Genomic DNA, 14,981 nt, shown 5'->3' on the forward strand with positions numbered 1-14,981 from the left:
AGAGATAAAGATGACATCCATCAAGTAAAAAAAGCATCCATGATGAAAGAAGTTTAGCAACTCTATAAAAAGGAGAAGCTACATAATTTCAAGAAAAAACAGCGATGAAAAAAAAACAAGTTGAAAAAGTTTGGCCCAAGTGACAATACATTCAAGGGAGCTCAAAAAGACACAAGGATCCAACCAACTCTTAAGCCCTCACGTTCTCTGAAAGTCAGAAACTATTGTATAGGTGAAGAGATCCCAAAATAAAATTTCAAGTTTTTATATCTCAATTTGTGTGTTTTAATTAAATCAATGTTACAATACTCCTTGGGCGACAATATGGATTTAGGTTTTTACACCAATGAGCTTGTGAGCAAGTGAACAAAGGGGGGGGGGGGGTGCTCGTAGGAGCTATTAGTGCATGTCACCTTGTGTTGGGACATTGCAAGTTCAAATCTCAATAGTACCTTGTATAATTGGTGGGGTCGGTCTAATCCCAACTTGCCTATTAAAAAAGAAGAAGCTTGCGAGCAAGTGAGATGATTTTTCCACTCGCATGAGATGATTTATGCCCCAAAGGGGGTTGATATAGTGGGGTGGGGCCTTGGCTGTTAGACAGGTAGTCAAGGTTCTATTCTCATGGGCATTGTTCCTTCATGCAAACCAACATGTAGCATAGGCCCTAGGGGTAAGGGTCCTAGCCTCAGAGCTTTATGTCGGCACAACGACCACAGGTATGGCAGGTTGAGCAAGTGCAACCAAGCTTTCGTGTTGGGTGCAGTTTTCAAAAAGTGTGATGATTTTCCCAATTATCAAAAGAAAAAAATATTCCATTTATGAGTATCAATAACAAGCCAGCAAACATGTGATTCAAAGTTCAAACTACCATATCAACTATGCACCCTAAATACTAAAATTTAGCCCATTCTATTAATTAAATCTACATGTCAAACCCAATTGTGCCATGTTAACTCATGATGCCAAACTCAAATCCCACCTAAACCTATAATTAGGGTTGTCAATGAGTCAGATCAGGTTCCAACCCTGGTAGGTTCAAACCCGGATGTAACTTTGAGGTGCCAGTACCAGATCTGATCGGGGTTCAGCCAGGTCAATCATAAGAAAAACCATACCTGGGTCCTATAAGGATTACACGATAAAACCCAATAAAGTAATAATTTTTAATGTTTTTACATCGAAAAATCATGGATCTTAATTAGAACTTGAGTTAGACTCGAGTCTGGTGTGAGATTTCATAAACCATACCCGACTCCATATACTAATCGGATTTTTGGGTCCAACCCAGATTCTAATCGGGTCTCCTTCTTTATTACCAAACCCTGACCCTATAGGGTTTGGTACAAGTCGGGTCCGAGTCAAACCCGATTGGTTGACACCCCTACCTATAGTAAAGCCAACATGGTCCACCTAGCCCATCAACTAGTCTTGGCATCATACAATTAAAGTCCTCTTATGGATTGGGTTGAGATCAAAATTAAGACCATTCATTGATCTAACAGAAGGAAAATAGGATCATGATAATGCCACCCCCTTCAGTTGGTAGTCACCAAATTTCCTGCCACAATCCATGGATAACTAGTGAAAACCATGACATAGTGATCAGCTTGATGGTGTAAAAACCCCAAGTCTCCCTCACCCGTAAGGAGGTGCACTCAGCTTGATGGTGTAAAAGTTGGGAATTTTCTTGTAATATTGCTGATAAGCAAATTTATCATATGATTATCACAACATTTGTTATCAACTTTATTGCTGCTTATCAAGTATCAAACTTTTATCATAGTCAAGGATGTAGATTAGGGGTGGCAATCGGGTCGGGTTGGTGGGTCAGCATACCTCAGCACGAACCCGACCCGTTTATTAAACGGGTAGGCTGTGGCAAAAACGAACCCGACCCATTTATTAAATGGGTAACCGACACGACACGGTTAACCCGTTTAATAAATGGGTCGGGTCGGGTAAACGGGTTGGCAGGTTAGCGGGCGGGTCAGGGTCGGGTAAATGGGTTGGCGGGTCGGGTTTGGGTAAACGGGTTGACCCACCCGCCTAACCCGTTTATTAAACGGGTCAGCCGGGTTGGCATACCCCTAACACGAACCCGACCCGTTTAATAAACGGGTTAGGCGGGTCGACCCGTTTACAACACGAACCCGTTTAAGCCAAACCCGAACCCGCCTAAGAAGCGGGTTGGCTGGTCGTGTCAGATTTTGCCACCCCTAATGTAGATCTCACCACAAAGGGGTTTGGTATAGTGGGATGTGGCCTAGGCAGCTAGGCAGGTGGTCTAGGTTCAAATCTCATAGGCAAACTTCTTGGAAGCAAGGAGTAATTAAGCCGGCGAAGTTTTCCGCTGTAGGACAGTGATCATAAGTACGACAGACAACCAACACAGCTAGGTCTTTGGTCTTGAGTGTGGTTTCTCTGTAAATATTAAAAAAAGTATGTAGATCTCAAAAAGTGCATAAAAGAGTTCTTATAAGAAGATTAAAAAAAGTAATCATTTTCCTAAAAATCTCAACAAAATGTTAGAATCTTTTGAAAGTTAAAATGTTCTGAAAAATATGTAAAGTAAGGAGAAAAATTATGTAAATTGTTACATTTTAAACCCCAAGAAAGAAGCCACTTTTCTGGCATTTTTCAAATACACTAATGTTCAAAACTCGCAGGCTCCCTAATGGGCATGTGAGGGGTGACCGAGGGGGTTTTAATTGCTTGGGGTGGGCCATGCAACAGGGCAACATTCGCTCTTAGGCCCTACTAAACTAAGTTTTTTATTTTATTTTATTTGATAATAGGAAAAGCTCTCTCACTCACTCACCAGCTTATTGGTATAAAAACTACAGACCCCCCTTCCCCACCAGAAGGTACACCTTGTTTTTTTCTCTCACAACAAGGGATGCACACCCATGGGTTTCAAACTAGTGACATCCCTTCAGCTTGTTGATGTTCACAAGTCATCCTTATTAGATGAGTTGAGTCCTTTGTGAGCACTTGAACTGGGTTTTCCCTTATTAAATAAAAAGGCCTAATATTTGTCACCATGGTTTCTACCACTACTTATAAAATTAAAAAACCAGACCCCATCCTTGTATCCCCCTTCCCTCCCAAGTCCCAACACTCCTAGTGATGCTTAAAAACTTTAGCCTATCAAGGTAAATGGTTCGGATTCGGGTTGGATGTGACCGCTACTAATCGGATGTTGACTAAACGGATTTGAATTCCAATGGTGAAAAACTCATACCAGATCCGCCTTTTTTACATGTAAACGGATTTAGATCTCTCTCAAATTAGAATATTATCAGATTTGGTAGCAAGAAATCAAAACCACATCTACATCTTATCATAATAGGATAGAGTTTTGGCTTACAAATGCAACTAAGGCTCTCTTTGGGAGCCTGAGTTGGAAGCGGTTACAGAGATCCACAAAATCCCCATTGGTCTCAGCCGCTTGGTGTCGCCGATTTGGAACGAGGAGTGGAGGTAAGAGGGGAGTTTATATTAAAATCCATGGTTTTCGACTACGTCCACTTGAGGATGTTGTTGTCGAATCCGTGGATGGTCGACGCCGTCACCCCTCTCATATCCCTCCCGACAAGGGTTCGCAAACAGAACCTAACCGGAATTAGGTCGGATACCGGATAAAATCCGGTTCATTGACATCCCTATTCCCAGAACAGACAGGCATGTGGTGCCTTGGATGCTCCAATAATTCCATGATATGAATTATGAAAAAGCTTTTTCCTCCAAGTAGGTCACCAATGGATGAGCTATATCCTCCAAGGGCTCTTCTTACAAAACATGGTCTGAGGTGACCCCAAGGGCAAGCCCAGCCATGCCAAGGACTCTAATTATAGGTCTGCGGGGCTCATGGTAGTCCATGAATAGAATGTCTGTTTGGCTGATTATCGTTTTTTTTCTTGACAAATGAACCAACCGAACCAGTGGTTCCTACAAAGCAATTTGGTGCCAAGCAGACCAAGCAACCCCCACCTCTCTCTCTCTCTCTCTCTCTTCTGGCAGATGGTGCTCTTCACCCACTAATTGGTGTATCCTACTTGTGGCCTGTGATTCCTCTCTCTCTCTTCTGGTATATGGTGCTATTCACCCACCTTCCTTTAATGGATGTCTTCCTACTTTTTGTCCTGTGATTCCTAAGGATCTCTCTCTCTCTCTCTCTCTCTCTCTCTCTCTCTCGCTCTCGCTCTCTCGCTCTCTCTCTCTCCTAAATGGTGCTCTTTTCCCACCTTCCTTTAGTGGGTGTTTTCCTCCTACTTCTGCCCTGTGATTCCTAAGTCTCTCTCTCGCTCCTGGTATATGGTGCTTTTCATCCACGTTCCTTTAATGGGTGTCCTACTTCTGCTCTGCGATTCCTTGTGAGTAAGAGAAGAGAGGAGGAGTTCGGGAGAGAGAGAATTGACAGAGGAAGGATGGATGGGCAATTCAGCCCGCACCGATCCTTCAACAATCTGAAGATGGCGACCACCACCAACTCTACCCTCCCACCCGATAACGATCGGAGCAGCGGGGAGCTGCGGGCCTTCGACTGCAACCTCACCTCCCTCTGCGACCACATCCAGGTGGAGGGTTTCAACTCCGGAGCGTTCTCTGACATCGTCCTTCAGACCATGGGGTCCACGTACCGCCTCCACCGCCTCATCCTCTCTCGTAGCTCCTACTTCAGGCATTACCCATCATGGATTTTCCCCGTTTCTCTGTAATTTTGTGATTATTTTCATTGATTCTTCACTCTTCCGCTCATTTCTTCTCGAATTCATAATGTGTTTATGCTGCGAATTGCAATTTTATTGTGGGTTTCTTGTTTGAGGGGATACCCACAAAAATATTTATCGCTGTTTTTTATGGGTGTCACTCACTTATGTTTTTTAAGTTTTGGTCTCCAATTTTTAGGGGAGAATGTCATGGAAACTATCTTCATTACTTCATAAGTTGGTTGTCGCTTAGAACACGTTGAGTTGAGAAATTTAAGTAATATTCTTTTTTTCTTTTTTTATGGGTATAGCAGGAGGAAATGGTACAATTCTTGATCAATTATCACATATTTCGTGTCATTGTATATACTATATAGTGGTTACTGCCTTACAGGTTCCCTTGTTTTATTTTTTTCTTTGTGTTTTCAATTGCTTGGGTATGTAACTTTGTCTAATGATCCTCATAATAAGAATGATAGCTCTGCTCTATGCATTTTCTAGGTCCTAACTGTTTAAGATCTCCGCCTTCATTTCTTCAGATGCCTCTTCACCACACACTGTTTGCTACTGAAAATCAATGTTCTTCTGCTTGTGTGCTGAATCTATAGTTGTGCATTTGCACTTGAGGATGTTTTTGGTTAACTCAAGGTGGTTAGTTAGTGGTTAATTTAATTAATGTTATATTGATGTTGATTGCTGTGAAACTTGAGTGGCAGGAACATGCTTCATGGTCCCTGGAAAGAGGCAAATGCACCTGTGGTAACACTGCAGATTGATGATGACAATGTCAATGCTGAAGCTGTGGCCATGGCCTTGGCTTACCTCTATGGCCATCATCCAAAGCTTAATGATAGTAATGCTTTTCGTGTTCTTGCAGCTGCATCATTTCTTGACCTGCAGGTGAACTTCTCATCAAATTTTGCTGTTACTGTTCTTTACGTGGACCTTTTGTGTTTTTGGATTTATTTTTGCTATAAGTTGACCTTAGGATTAGTCCATTTTAGTATTTACTTTGCTGCAAGAACTTGTGTTGAACAATCACATAAGAGATTTGTGTTCATGAAGGAACTTTGTATGTTAACCTTTTGTCTCGACTTATATGTGCAGGACCTATGTGCTATTTGCACAGACTTTATCATATCTGAACTGTGGACAACAAACTTTTTGTCCTACCAGGTCGGCACCACTTGCTTGGTCACTGTGCAATATGAGTTTTTGCTCTGTAGGTCTCCAACCGCTCTCTGTTATATTTCAGGTTTTTGCAGAAAGTCAAGATTATGGTATTCATGGGGAACGTGTTAGAAATGCTTGTTGGGGCTACCTTTGTCAAAGTGGCAGTGAGGAGTTAAGAGAGGTTTGGCATAAACACTTTATAATCCTGAATGTGATGCTTCAAGGATCTCTTTTTTTGCTTATTTGATTCTCACCCTGGTTCATTGTTTAATAGTTGAAATCACCTCAAGTTCCTAGCTGTTATATGAGGGTTTGTAAGAATTTGAGTCATTGCAAGCCTGAGTTTTGAGTGCTTAGAGTCTTAGACAGTACCTGTTATGAACAAGAATGGTATCATGGATAACCATACCACAGAATCATTCTGGATCCAACCTCAGCTGAACCGGATTAGAATATAGCCTGGTCTGAACCAAATCTGATTCTTTTAAAAGTTTTTAGTGACAGCTTCACTTGCTCATCATGTTTTCTTCATATGTAGTATAATATGATGTTTTGAAGTCAATGCCAACAAAAATACAAAATACAGTTCTTGCCACAATCAGGTGGATACCTTTTTATAGATGTCCAATCACCAATGGTTGGTCTGTTGGGTATAAGGCACTTTTATCTGTTGATTTTTTTCATTGAATTTCTTTGGTGACATTTTTGGGTTTTCAAATTATTTTTGAATCACATAGTCTTGGATATACAATTAGCTATCTTTTGAATTTTTTCTTTTTTGACTTATATGTTTGACATGCATATAGTTGACACGTGACCATGGTTCATAGGTGCTTCCAAAACTTTCTTCCCAAACATTGCATGCTCTGCTTACATCTGATGAATTATGGGTGCCTAGTGAGGAGAAAAGGTAAGTCAGAATTTAGTACTTTGATTTCATAACTCTGGACTGGGTTCCGTTCAAGTGAAGGACTATGAATTTTTTTTTGGGAACCCTGAAGGTTTGAATTGGGACTCTATGCCCTATTAGCCAAAGGTGCTTTTCAAATGGTTGGACACCCTGAGCAAGCAAGTCCTCAGATGGGATCAAATTCCGCAATGGATCCATTGGTAGTGAAGGGAAAGAACTTGATGGATAGCAAAACTACTAAACAACTAATGGAAACCGAAAAGGGCTGCTCCAGCTTGCGAAAAAAACGTGAAGGAAACAAAATTGCTGATAATATTATCTATGATTTTGCTGATTATTTCATGGTGGATTATCGCATTGATGCTACTGACCCCAAACTTGTAAACTTTCAATGTGAGTTGAGTTCACAACCGGTTCTAGGATCCACTTATGCTTGCAAGATGGAAGAGCCTGCTTCGAGTAACTCACCAAGAACAGAGCCAGTCATCAGTTGTGATACTTACATTGACATCAAGAATAATATGGATCCAAATAGAACATGCAGAAATGATGCTGCTGCAGAAAAGCCTTCTCAGCAAAATAATGCAGCTTTCCTTGGTGATCACAATGTATGGTTTTCCAGGGATCAATCAAAGAGTTGTTCTTCCGTATTGTCACCTTGCAATGGGGTTATGTCCAATGAGTGGGGAAAAAGCAGTCTATCTCAGGCCCCTTCATGGGGTGGTCGGATAGTAGGAAGACGTCAGATAAAAACTTCTATCAAGGAGATCTGTGGCATACGTGAAGAAGACTATGATGCATTCATGAGCATTTTCGAGGGGGGGTCTCTTCTGTACTGTAACATGTCGTTTGAGGGGCTTCTTAATGCGAGGAAACAATTGGAGGAACTGGGTTTTCCTTGCAAGGCTGTTTGTGATGGCCTCTGGCTTCAGGTGTGCAATCTGAGTCCATCTCCATCTCATAAATCCGTATTCGGAGAATCTATTGCCCAAAATACTCATCCTTCATTGTGACTACAAGATAGACAATGGGGATTGGTTTGACAAGAGAGTGATACCATGTGCGCTCACTTGCACGTGTTTGTGTGTGTGCGTGCGTGCGTGCGCGGCTGGCTAAGTTAGCTGGGCCACATACAGGTGGGATGACTTCCAACTGTAAGTGGTCTGTATTGGATTAGTGCATTATATATTGAATGGGTGGAGACACTTGATCACTAATCAACCTGCGAGGTCTGAATTATGAGTGAGGCATCTTTCATCAAAATTATTGCCATTAGATGCTCTCCTAGATTGCTACTAATTAGAATCAAACACAGAAATGCAAATGCTAAGATCCATTTGCTTTTCATGCAGGTGCTTCTAAGTCAAAGAGTCCAAGAAATTGGTGCTGATACTTGCAAAATATGTAGTCTTAGCAGCATGGCTTGTACATGTCGGCAGTCATGTAGGTACTCTCAGGGTGTTAGCTCCCTTTGCTATTACAGGCAGGAGCCGCAGGACCATGTTCGAAATAGCACACCTCACAATATGGGTGATGTATATCTTGCTGATGCTCAAAGTGAAGGAAATGGACTACTTAGGCCTGTACGTGTGCATGTACAAGGTCCCATGGATGGACTCGCTGGTATAGGACGAGGTACAACTTTTGTTCCTGCTCCAGCTTGGCCTCCAACATGTTTTGTATTTTCTCGTGTTCTTTGGTTTGGGTAATAGAAATTGCCAGCAGTCGCTTGCTGTTGATGAAGATGCTAGAGTTGACCTAACTGGTGGAGATTTATCAGGGGATGGACTGACAGCTCTGGTTGGGCTTAGCCAGGGGAGCAATGGCATGCCCATTCACACAGAACAATCAGACCGCGTATATGAACCAGATCTACAAAGCAGATTTTCTGGAGTTGCTGCTGTTGTGCCATGTACTGCAGGCATTCCTATGCAGATTCTAGAACCACAGGAGCACACAACTGGAATCGATTGGGAAAATTCTGATGGTTGCTCTATATCTTTGGATCTGAAGACCCCATTGCGAAATTTCCCTCCTTTTCGATTTGGGTAGGTTATATAAAATCTTGTTGCTTGTGATACAGAACTTTCCCTCCTTTGCGGTTCTACATGTCTTAGATAGGCTATGACTGGAAAGTTGAAATTCATTCATTTGATCATACATCTTTTGATCGTTTTTTTTCTGCAATTTCTCAGAAGTCCTTAGTGTTACAGGGCAATTTGTTGGTGCCTTATTCTTTATAGTTTATTTAATAGATTTAGTTTTTTAGGGCTCTGACATGGGATTGAGAAGTATGAATATCATAATAAATTGCTGAGGAATCAATTGGTCTCCAACTTTGCCCTTGATATTCTTGCTGCAGCCATGTCTACTCTATGCTTCATTTTTTACTAACAAGAGTCCCAAGTTCCCAGGTCATTTGATTCTTCAGTGTACTGCATGCTTGTCAGAAATCATTTATATTACCAGAGAAAATAAAACAAATGATCCCTCTTTTTGTGTGAAAATGTATTGTTTTAATGAATTTTGTGGTTGCAAATTGTAATAGCCAGGTTATTCAAATCATTATCTCATCTTTTGAATATTTAAATATCTTCTACTACATATCTCCTCTTTTAATTGTGGATCCGGCTGGACGCCTTCAGTCATTTTTATTAATTTACCCTGAGAAAACTTGGGTTGATTTTGGCTTGAAAATTTTTCATGTGCTTACTGAACTAATGGCACTGTTAATGCCAGCTATGAGAAAATTATAATTCTTTCATTCTGACTCAGGCAATACACCTTATTGTTTTTTAGGCAAGTACATTCAGGGGCAATCTGTGAATATGCTACTATGCTAGAAAAAAGTTCACTTGCTTTATTGGGCATCACATTGCAGGACCTTATGTCACATGGATACTCCATTCTTACGCTACATGATGTCCCTATACATAGAATTCTTAATGGGGCTGTATAAATAGCAATATACCTTGTCTTGTTTCCATTAAGGCTGTCAACGGGTCGGGTTTGGTTCAGACCCAGGTGGAACCAGACTTGGACCAGATTTTTGGGTATGGTATCGGGTCTGGGCCCGGGTCTAATCTGGTCCACTATAAGAAAAACCATACCTGGACCCGATAAGAACTACATGAACCAAGCCTGGTAAAACCATATTTTTTATCGTTTTTACATTGAAAATTTGCGGGTCTTAATCAGAACTCGGGTTGGGTCGGGTCCAGGTCTGGTATAAAATTTCACAAACTATACCCAGATCCATGTATTAATCGGACCTTCAGGTCTGGACCCGGGTCTTAATCTGGTCTTCTTATTTATTACCATACCCAGACCCTATAGGGATTGGTTCGGGTTGGATCCGGGTAAACCAGGCCCGTTGACACCCCTAGTTTCCATATCATTTGACATGGGGTCCATAGTTTTCGTGAATAAATTTTATTTTTTTGAATAGGCATTTTCGGTGCTTGGATACTGATCACAAGTTGACTATCTTCTGCAGAGTGGAATTTGAAGATGTCCATAGACTTGCTGACGGGCAAGTGAAGCACTCACCTGAAGTATTTTATGCTGGTTCATTGTGGAAGGTAGTATATAACATGGTTTTGCATATCCTGCGATTTCCTTACAGATATAATTCTTCTCCTTGTTTTTCGGAACAGGTTAGTGTTCAGGCATTTAGTGATGAAGACCCTCAAGGACGCCGTACCCTTGGTATGCAACGAGTTCCTTCAAGTCCAAGTTTTGTTTTGTTTTGTTTTTTGGGGTTATTAATTTTATATTAACAGGCTTTCTGCATTTCAGGATTATTTCTTCATCGACGCAAGGCAGAAACATCAGATCCCTTCAGAAAGGTTAGCACTTATTTCTGTGGTAGCTAACTAGTTAGCTCCTACTGCTGCTTCTGTCTCTCTATACATTTTCGCTTTATATTCCCCATTTTGCAGGGCCATCTATATGTGGATTCTAGGGAAAAGGTTACAGCTCGATATCAGGTAAAGTAGTTTGTGAGAGGGTTGATCTGGTTCATAGCCTTCTATTACCTGTCTTGACGGACAGTTACATTTACTCAAATTATGAAAATACTCAGGGTACTTTGTGTATCACTTATGGGATTAGTCATGTTACTCATGAAGCTGAGACAAGTTCAACCATTTGAGTCCATAAATTGGTCTGAGTGACCTGATTTGAATGTTGGTTCTCTTCCTGCCACTTGATCAAATTGAAAGTGGGATATGAGTTGACCCATCTGATTATAGGGTTTTATTAGTAATTTTAAATAAGCTGAACTCCTTAAATGCAGTTGTTATGTTCTATCATTTTCTTATGAATGAAATACAACACCATTAACTTTGGCTATTTGTACGCCACTTTTTCTTTCAAGCTGATTTGTCCTTCAAAAAGAGAAGTTATGGTGTTTGGAAGTTTCAAACAAACTGGGACTCTGCTGCCCAAAGCTCCCAAGGGTTGGGGTTGGCGGACTGCTTTATTATTTGATGAACTCCCTGATCTTCTCCAAGGTGGATCCCTGCGCGTGGCTGCAGTCGTTCAGCTTGTTTGATTATTTGGAATCAAGAGGTAAGAAATTCACTGATATTTGCAGCTAGGTAAGAAGTTTTCACGGATATTTGTAACTTACTGCAGTTTGTTATTGGTTACTCAATTGGTTTTAGCAGGCTGTGTACAAGTTCATAGTCATCTTTTGTCTATAACAAAAAATTCAATAAGAGGAACCAGATTAAGCACCTGTGGAGGTGGTTCAGGGTCTACAGCATCTGGGCCTCGGTGCCATGTTCAGTCTGCTGGCCAACTTGGCTTTATGTCAGCAATCTAGATAGCAACGACTTGGAGCATGTTCTGTTGAACTTGAATGTGCTGATGGATCCTGGTTTTCAACAATGTGAGGATGTAGCTTCAAGAGATTGGCACATCAAGTTCAAGATTTGTGTATAATTCTGTTCACTGCCATTTTTATAATCTCAATTTCCTTGTATATCTGAATTCTGAAGGTAGTTATCTGGTTGTGCCATTTAATTAGTCCATTTTCTCTAATGGGTGGGATATGTTATCTACTTGTACATAGAAATTCTGCCCTTTTTAGCTATTTGAATATAAGCTTGGGCTTTCTAGCTCAAGTTTCTTTGAGATCAATTGTCATGCTGAAACAATATAATAAGTGATTCAATTGATACAAGGTAGATTTGTGTCCAGGTCCCAACTCAGTCACTGGAGTCCGGTGTCAGTTGTTCAAAGTCTGGTATGAGCTGGACTTGGTTTACTGATTCTCTCTTTCCATTGTATTTTCTTAATAGGAATTCTAATTGGTTTTCCTTTGGGTGCCTGTTCAAAGGCAATGTTGTTAAAATCGGTCTAACTCCACCAATTCAGAAGGAATCGCCCCAGAGACAATTCAAAGAGGCCCATTCAATTCATTTTTTTTTTAAATATTTTTAGGCGGTTAATATATATATATATATATATATATATATATATAATGACATGTTTCATCTGATTGTAAAAAGTTGATTGATTCAGCTGGATTCAATTCAATTTTTGTTTTTCTTTTTTTAATAATCAGATTCACCTAGTGAACCAATTTTAACATTGTTTGAAGGTTTTCTTGGTTAAGAGTGCAAACTTTTATTGCTATTACTATAATGACCCAAACTCATACTCGTGGAAAAGTGATTTTTTTTAAAACAATTGCAGAAACAAACCTAGAGACCGGGGGCTTTACAGTCATAACACATCTACAACCACAAGAGATTTTATATCGCCATTATCCAAACAAAAATAACTTTATTCATTCATCAATAAAGTTTAGGAACAATAAGTAAATGAAAGACAAGTAAAACAAAATATAGAGCCACTCTGTTTCAAAGTAAGTCATCAAGTAGTCACGCGATTCTCGTAGCTTTCAACAGTAGCCTATCTCATCGCTGGGTATCAGAGAATGTGAAAAACAATAAATATATGGTGTCAGAATCATAGATCCTGCGTACAAATTTCTCTAACAATTCAAATGGACGATAAAAGTATAAATCAAATTCATGCAATATTTTTTTAAAAATATATTACAACTATTTCATAATCCAAATAACCATTCTTATATTTAAGAACAATAATCATGCAATAACAATATATCACATGTAACAAAACAAGTAAAGATGTATGATGTAATGAAGAACAGGAATATGCATGAAATTAATGTACATGCATGAATAACTTATTAAGTTATTATTAGAGTTTTCTTTTGTATGCATGTTCTTATTAAATGTACACAATTTTAGTTTTCACTTTCATTAAAACCCGTGGATACTCAAAACGAGCACAATAATTCTCAAGTTTAAGTTACGTTTTCAATTGTAGCTTAACACATAATTTTTATTTTATTATTGGGTTCTACACTTAACTCTCAACCGATATCAGAAATCAATACTATCTATCAGAATATTAGAAATCAATATCTAATATCGGGACACCAGTGAAATCAACATTCACTGATGCCGCTTTTTTGGTATACTAATAACAAGAGTTGTGTTTACACACCACCTCTAGGCAAAGTGACAGAATCTTCTTAAAACCATGTTCGAGTGGTGAACTACTTAGTTGAGTTCAGGGGCACAATCACACACGAAGTTTTAGTATCCTCACAGTTTCTCAAAACTGTAATCCAAGATTCTCATATTGTGAAAGCAATATCAAAAAAAATATTAATTATACTATTTTCTCTTTTTCTCTTTTTATTAAAGAATGATTTATTTCTTAACATTCGTTTTGCAATTTGACATGCAAAACACAATACCAAAATATGTTTTGCAAATTAGTATGCAAAACACAGCTCGGGGCCACACCTCGTTATAATATGAACAATGCAATTAATTCAGAGATTAAATCAATATCAAATTGTTTTTTGCGATGTATATAATAAAATGTAGAGCACCCCCGATTTGTGGCCCACACGGCCTACAATGGTTCGCTTTCGACCACTGATGCACCATATGCAAAAACCACAATGAGCATGCACATATGAAACCATTCATCATGCTCACAAATGCAAATTCATATAATTATAATGAGAATGTATGTGTATAATGTAAAATTGTCTATGAAAAGACAATACACATACGAGCACAAAGAATATGAAAAAAGGATGTGCACGAAGGCACTCTCACAACACTTGAACAAATACGCAAAAGCGTAAAAATAATAAACATGCACAATGGCATGTATTTTATAGAAGGAACCGAATGCTTGAGACTCTCAAGCTTAACAATATACAAGGGGGAACACCCCTATTTATACAAGAAGTGGGAGGTGCTTGGGGGCTCCCCAAAGGAGTCGTTGGGGAGCTCCCAACGGTCACAATTGTGACCGTTGGGGGCTCCCCAACGACTCTATTGGGGAGACCCCCAAGGCACCTTTTTGAAAAAGCAAAAAGCAAAAAATTAAAAATAAAAGAAATTAAAAAATAAAGAAAAAGTTACAACATATTCCAAATGAAATATGCGCAAAAGTGTAAAAGGACTAAAATACCCTTTTCGGGTAAAAATGGGAAAAATGTATAAATATATATACTTATATATAGAGATACGTATACATATAACATATGTATACGTATCTCTAGGTATATAAGTATATATATTTATACTTACAATAATGTTTTTGAGTATACATTTTAACACCCCCCCTCAAACTTACGGTGTGATAACCGCAAGTTTGTTAAGAAGGAAATGAAATCTAGGCGAACAAAGTGCTTTTGTGAAGAAGTCCGCAAGTTGATACTCAGACGTCACGTATGGCAGATCAATGACCTTCTTCAAGTATTCTTCCCTGACATAATGGCAGTACATCTCTATATGCTTTGTTCGCTCGTGAAATGTGTGGTTCTTGGCAATGTAGATTGCACTTTTATTGTCACAGCAAAGCTTGGTTGGTTCTTTGACAACTACTCCCATATCTTCCAAGAGGCTTCTAATCCATACTATTTCCATGGTGGTAGATGCCATGGCTCTATATTCGGCTTCAGTGGATGACAGGGAGACCTTTTGTTGTTTTTTGCATCGCCACGAGATCAAGGACTCACCTAAGAAAACACAGAAACCAGTGGTGGAGTGACGGTTACTAGGGTCACCTCCCCAATCTGAGTCAGTATAAGCAAGCAATTTCAATTCAGAGGAAGAGGATAAAAA

General features: G+C 39.6%; 1 pseudogene across 1 annotated transcript; it reads left to right on the forward strand.

Annotated features, from left to right (window-relative positions):
* Positions 1 to 4,123: 4,123 nt before the first annotated feature.
* LOC149839139 (uncharacterized) lies at positions 4,124 to 11,841 on the forward strand (annotated as a pseudogene). Its single transcript, XR_016431310.1, has 13 exons — positions 4,124 to 4,684; positions 5,429 to 5,612; positions 5,820 to 5,888; positions 5,968 to 6,066; positions 6,716 to 6,795; positions 6,887 to 7,727; positions 8,148 to 8,843; positions 10,292 to 10,376; positions 10,452 to 10,503; positions 10,594 to 10,643; positions 10,737 to 10,784; positions 11,174 to 11,367; positions 11,466 to 11,841. The product of XR_016431310.1 is annotated as an uncharacterized LOC149839139 (transcript).
* Positions 11,842 to 14,981: the final 3,140 nt, after the last annotated feature.

This window comes from Nuphar pumila, chromosome 4 (genome assembly GCF_984573655.1).
Source record: "Nuphar pumila chromosome 4, dmNupPumi1.hap1.1, whole genome shotgun sequence".
NCBI classification, from domain to species: domain Eukaryota; kingdom Viridiplantae; phylum Streptophyta; class Magnoliopsida; order Nymphaeales; family Nymphaeaceae; genus Nuphar; species Nuphar pumila.